Raw genomic sequence first — 6,995 nt, 5'->3', positions numbered from 1 at the left:
AAGTGGAGCAGAAAATCAACCCATGGAACTGAAAGAAATAAAAAATCATTGTTTAACTAACTTTTGGGATGGCTTATTTTATGCAGCTTCAGATAACTTATATGGGTTTTTTGAAAACATTTTCCCCAGCCTGTGGCTTGCCTTTTCATTCTGTTAACATGTCTTTTGTAGAGCAGAAAATTTTAATTTTAATGGAGTCCTGCTTATCAATTCTTTCTTCCATGAATCATGCCTTTGGTGTTGTATCTAAAAAGTTATCATCAAACCCAAGGGCATCTAGATTTTCTGTTATGTAATCTCTAAGGAGTTTTATAGCTTTGTGTTTTACATTTAGGTCTGTAATCCATTTTGAGTTAATTTTTGTGAATGGTGTAAGGTCTGTGTCTAGATTTATTTTTTTGCGTAGGGATGTACAGTTAGTCGTTTCAACATCAATTGTTGAAGAGGCTACCTTTTTGGGACTTCCCTGGTGGTCCAGTGGGTAAGACTCTGCACTCTTAATGCAGGGGCCTGGGTTCCATCCCTGGTCAGGGAACTAGATCCCACATGCATGCTGCAATTCAGAGTCTGCATGGTTCGACTAAGAAGCCTGCATGCCGCAACTACAGATCCTGCATGCCACAATTAAACATGCCACAATGAAGACCCCTCATGCTGCAAGTAAGACCTGGCACAGCCAAAAGATAGAAAGAAAGGAAGGAAGGGAGGGAGGGAGGAAGGGAGGAAGGAAAGAAAAGACTATTTTTTCTCCATTGTGTCTTGAAAGAGGCTATTTTTGAATTAAAAACCAGTATGACAAACAAAACAGTTAAACTTTATTTGGTGATGGTATGGAGAAAAATATATATATCTTTTCCTAGTTTGTTACTATGTAAATGCTTCCTTATTATAAATGTGTGCAATCAATAAAGTACCAACTTCTGGGACTTCCCTCATGGTCCAGTAGTTAAGAATCTGCCTTCCAATGCAGGGGACACGGGTTCGATCTCTGGTAGGGGAACTAAGATCCCACATGCCGCAGGGCAACTAAGCCCGCGTGCTGCAACTACTGAGCCCATGCGCTCTAGAGCCCTAACGCCACAACTAGAGAGCCCACATGCTCCAACTACTGAGCCCACATACTCTAGAGCCCACACGCCACAACTACAGAGAAGCCAGCACACCGCAATGAAGAGCCTGCGCACCGCAACGAAAGATCCCGCATGCTGCAACAAAGACCCCACGTGCCGCAACTAAGACCTAACGCAGCCAAATAAATAAATTTTTAAAAATGTTAAAAAAAAAAGTAAAGTACCAACTTCTGAAGATATATCTAAAGAACAACAAACAGACACAGATAACCACCTGGCTTTACTGGTATCCAGTGGAAATCTCATGATGATATTTCCTGGGTCTCTTCAGTATAACACTAATTAAATCTATCATTTTTGTGAGTTAAGAGATAGAAGCTATAAAAGGAAATGTCCTATAGATTTCTCAACCTTTAATTTATCCCTTATTTTGTTAAGCAATGAAGAGCTTTCTAGATTTCCCCAACTTGGCAGGGTTCTGAATTTTGTTCCCAACCCTGAAGAAGGCAATTAAGAAACCCATGGGGCTCCCCAAGGAGGGACTATGAGCTGAGATCCCCAACAGAAATGGGGACATCCAGTGGGAATTCACCCACTTTCAAGGGAGTGTCCCTTTCCACCTGGGGAATACCTGGGGTGTTACTCTCCTAATTCTAAACCAGTGAGGATGTATGTGGATATACATAAAGTTTTCTTGAATTTGTGATGGTGACTAACTGCTCCATGTTGCCAAGGTCTGCTAATGACTTCAGATGACAAAATTCCTGATTGTAGAATTGACTAGTATTTATTCTCTCCTTCCGCCATATAGTTGTGAGAAATGAAGTGCCCAGCTCTGACCTATATCCTAGTTTCCACTTCTTCAAAGACTCAAGAAAGAAAAAAGAAAAAAAAGATAGAAAGAGGGGCGAGAGGGATAAAGAAAGAAAAGTTAGGAGATCAGTGAGTAGAGAGATGATGAGCAATCTGAGTTTAGATGTAGGTTTAGATTTTGTCTGCTTGGCTCCTTCTAACTTGACAAATTATTATGGTTTCTTTGCCAAAGCCCCTAAATATGAATTCAAAACAGCATGCTGCTTTAATGTGTATTATTGCTGAGTTGTTTTGTGGCTTCATCATGAAAGTCTGATTTCAAAAACAGTATGAAAGCAAGGGTTCTCAGCAGGATTGTGAAGTTTCATTTAAAAACCAGAAATGGAAACAAGGATGAATAACACACCACAGAAGAAAGATGAAACCGCTATATACATTATGACCTAGCCCCCCCCAAAAAATGTGGAAATGCATTTTATAATTCATCAGAGGCTTAAGAGGCATGCAGCAAGTGTATTTTTGACTCCAAATTAGCTGAATTTCTTCTTGTTTCAGGTTTCAAAATGAAATACTTTCTCACAGTTCTGGTTTAGAGTCCTTGAAACTGATAAATACTGTATGTTTTGTATTCTTTTGGCAGATAAATAGACACATTCCTAAGTATTCGTATAAACATAATTATTCTAACTAAAAATTCCCTATGCTTAACTAGAGTACCATTTCTTCAGATGTTTTTCCCTTTGAAGTAAAATGTTGGGAAGAAAATGCCATTGATATAACTATCACTATAAATAACTCATTGTTGCATATTTGTAAGTTTAAAGTTCCTAGCATTATGACTTCATGTTTTATGCACATTCATTTAGCTACCAAATAATGAATACAGCTTAGTAAGTCCTTGGTATAACATAACTTGATTTTTTGACAGTAGGCAATATTTTGGATTTTCCCATATGACTTGATATTTTTATAAAAGCTCTTAATTTAGGTATTGTTTCACAGTTAAAAATTTTGCAACACTAGTGCAAGATTTACAAGTTGTTTGTTTATATTTTGCCTTATTTATTACTCTCTCTCCCACCTCTTCCTGTGTATGTGTGTGTAGATATATATACACATATAAATGTACATATGTGTATATATATGAATATATATGGATACGTATATTTTTAATATGTGTGTGTGCATGTCTGTGTATGTATGTGTGTGTATATATATATATGAGGGTGTAAGAGTTGATGTCAAGTGTATATAGGATTGCTATATGGAAAAAATTCAAAACATATTCTGTTGCTTGTAGTGATCAGATAATCAATAAGTTGTGAGGTAGGCTTTGGTTTAATATAAGGAAGAATTTTTTCAGCATCTCAGCTGACCATAGATATGATACTTCGTTAACAAATAAATACCTCCTTTACTAGAAGCTGAGGCAGAATTCAGTTTTATTAAGGATGTGGAAGAGAAGAATTAGATATTTTCTAAGTTCCTATAGTGATAGGAAAGAAAACCTTTAAAATTTACAAGAGAGCTTCTTAGTTTTTGACTTAAGAGTTTAATTTTCGGTGAAGTAGGGTAGGCATCTTACATGACACTGTATTTTAAATTTATATGAGAAGGGCAAATACAGTGGAAATAAGTGGTTGTCAGTAGTATTATGACTTTCCAAAACACCTTCAGGTCATGATATATGGAGTTAGTAAAAACTCTTACATCTTTCACACCTCTGAAGAGAAAAAATATTTAAAATTATTGCCTTAAAGAATTGTAAGTTCCTAAAATTTCATTAAAAAATAAATCAGTGTTTAGCAGAGAGCTAAGAAAAGAGTAAGTTATTTATAAATAATTGTTGAAATAAAAATGAATTAATCATGTAAGTTTTAGTGTTAAATGCATTTTGTTGTATTTTAAGTGTTTTAAAATGGATAATCCATGTTTAGTTTTATGTGCTAACACTCTATTAATTTTAACATTTGATTACCTTATTCTTGAAACATGCCAGATAAAGCTTACTTAACTCCTCTTTTTTTAATCTGCCAAAAAAATTATCTAACAAACTAACATCTGTTTTGCATTATGGTGTGGCTCACTCTCTTTCTGGGCCTCTGCCCCCAATACAACCAGAGTCAAGAACTCACATTCATACATGACGTTGTTACATTTTACCTATGCCATATTTATACGTATACGTATATGTATATACATGTACAGCTGCATATGCACATGCTTATGTAATATGTTTGTGTATCTATATGTAATAAACAGAGAGAGAGAGAGGCACCGAAAGACAGAGGGAAGATTGTATTAGCTGGATCTTCTAAGATAATAAGACTTGATAGTTGCTGAGTATTTACAGTGCTAAGCAATACGCTGAGTACTTTAAATGCTTTTTCTTGCTAAATGTTCATAACTGTTTGAAATCCTACTGTTAGCATCATTTAAAGATCTCAAAGCTAATATGTGGTAGAATTGAAGCTCCTAATTGGTCAGTGTGATTCTGACTATTCTTAACCATTGTACCATATGACCCACATGAACACAGTCTTCTCCCTTTCCGTACCTAGACACAAATTCACGTCTCCTTATCACAGCATTCCCTTATACTTATCTATTTCTATGTCTATCAAGGACAGTAGTTGTCAACTGTAGGCAATTTTGCCCCTGTGGTATAATTGGCAGTATCTGAAGACATTATTAGTTATAACTGAGAGGGTATTATTGGCAGAGGCCAAGGATACTGTGAAAATACTAAAATGCACAGGATATCTCCCCAACCCTGACACACACACAGAGCGAAGAATTATCTGAACGAAGGTTGAGGAACCCTGAACTGGAGAGACATATATATGAAGAGAAATGTAAATGTTTATATGTGTATACTTATGTAGTTATGTTTCTTTAGGGGACTCTTTTAAGTTGTTAGAAGACAATGGTCCTTAGAATGTTTTAGAATTCTCCTAGCAGGTTATTTTGACCCACAAAACACATAACTTTATTTCTAGTTCAGAGAACAGCATTGCCACATTGTCCTTGATACTGAACTGTGTTATGTGTCCCAAATGTCTTGACTTGGTGTTGTTGACTATGCACATTAAAAGCAAAACCAAAAAACTACAAGCATGGACAAGAAACCTGTTATCAATTAGCCTTTACCGAGAAACCTATTATCAATTAATCTTTATCTTAGTCCATCTAGTATGATTTGATCTGTATTGTGTTGAGAATGAGATAAAATAGCCAGCAATAAATAAACAAGTCTTCTCTACACAATCATTTACTGCTTTTAAACTGTTTGAAGCCATCTCCACTCCCTTAACTGGTTACAGCAGAGCGCATTTCCTGTATTAAAAAAACCGACAAGTCATCGTCATACTGCAGTGCCCTCTGGCCTACCAAACTTTCTAGTAATGTGAATCTTCTGAAATAGGGCTTAATTCTCAGCTTTGCAATGTGGGTCATCAACAACCATAAACAATTCTGGGAGGAAGAGTTACTGGGAATGAGAAAAAGAACTAAGATTTATGGAAAAGATATATATGATTATAGATTGATGCATATGAAATAGTCAAAATTTGACGTTTTTCCCCTATAAAAATGGCAATTTCACATAGGTAGATCTAAATTGGTTTTGGTCCTTGAACATATGATGTAGTAATGAGCAGGGGCTCTGCAATTAACCTGTTAATTGTTCAGAGCCTGGCTCTACATCTTATTGCGTCTGAACTTGAGACCATTGTTTAACCTGTCTAAATCTCAGTTGCCCAAAGCCTTCAGTTTGCATATTTATCGAATAAATGTATTTTGTTTGTTTGTCTTTACAACAGCAGGGAACTTTCCTATTTTTTCGTAGTTCCATTTCCATTCCTTAGACAGAGTTGAACAGAGTTGTTGTGGTCGATGTATTTTAAACATGCGTTGAATGAATGAATGCATGAAGAAAAATAGTATTTACCTCATGGAATTGTTATGAAGCTTAAACAAAATTATGTATGTTAAAGTCCTTGGTATATGCAGTAAGTTTTAAATGTTAGCCGTAATTATTATTATTCTTTTTAATTAATTAATTATTTTTTTGGCTTAGTTGGGTCTTTGTTGCTGCGTGCGGGCTTTCTCTAGTTGTGGCAAGCGGGGGCTACTCTTCGTTGCGGTGCGAGGGCTTCTTATTGCGATGGCTTCTCTTATTGCAGAGCATGGGCTCTAGGTACACGGGCTTCAGTAGTTGTGGCTCGCGGACTCTAGAGCGCAGACTCAGTAGTTGTGGCGCACGGGCTTAGCTGCTCCGTGGCATGTGGGATCTTCCCAGACCAGGACTCGAACCCGTGTCCCCTGCATTGGCAGGTGGATTCTTAACCACTGTGCCACCAGGGAAGTTCCTGTAATTATTATTAATTCAAAAAAAGCAAAAGATTCCAGATAAGTTTCAGAGGTTTATTTTATTTATTTAGTTAGTTAGTTAGTTAGTTTTCATGTATTTTAATCTTCACTTTGAAGGTACATTTTTGGTTCAATACCATTACTTTAAACTTCTCTCTGATCCTGGTAAACTTGTGTGTCAGACTCTCCTACTACACTTTGAGAAATGTTACCCTAATCCTTTTGTGCATATAGCACTGTATAAATTGTTTAGTAAATGAATAAATAAATAAATTCACTTCCCCTTTTCTCATTCGTCTTTCTACTCTAGACTGTGGGAGAATACATTTTCTTCAAAAATATTTATAACCAGGCACGTTTCCATTGTGAATAGACACAGTTCCAAGAAACCATGTAGTATCTTAGTTTTTAGCCACCATCTTTCCATGGTTCCTTGGCCACAATGGTCACATCAATCTTCTTGATGTCTTTGTTTATCTTGAGCAGGATCACATCTCTCTGTGCATGATGTGAGGATGATGATGGCATTGCACTATTCAATGATTCACAACTTGTTTAAAAACTGACATTCCCTGTGGTAGACTAGGGAGTATTTTTCTAGCTTTTGAGAAAACAAAGCAGTATTAATGAATCAACTCTCAAAATTGTATACTTACCTTTACTATTGCCTTATCTTGTTTCACTGAAGTTGTTTTTAATGCAAAATTCTGTACCCTGCAGCCACCTCTGGACCATATTCTT

General features: G+C 36.2%; 1 non-coding gene across 1 annotated transcript; it reads left to right on the top strand.

Annotated features, from left to right (window-relative positions):
• Positions 1–463: 463 nt before the first annotated feature.
• TRNAK-CUU (transfer RNA lysine (anticodon CUU)) lies at positions 464–535 on the top strand. Its single transcript has one exon. It is a non-coding gene; the product is annotated as a tRNA-Lys (tRNA).
• The last annotated feature ends 6,460 nt before the right edge of the window (positions 536–6,995 follow it).

Source organism: Lagenorhynchus albirostris, chromosome 8 (assembly GCF_949774975.1).
Source record: "Lagenorhynchus albirostris chromosome 8, mLagAlb1.1, whole genome shotgun sequence".
In the NCBI taxonomy this organism is placed as follows: Eukaryota; Metazoa; Chordata; class Mammalia; order Artiodactyla; family Delphinidae; genus Lagenorhynchus; species Lagenorhynchus albirostris.
Note: the sequence above shows the minus strand (reverse complement) of the source record. Positions and strands in the feature narration are given on the sequence as shown.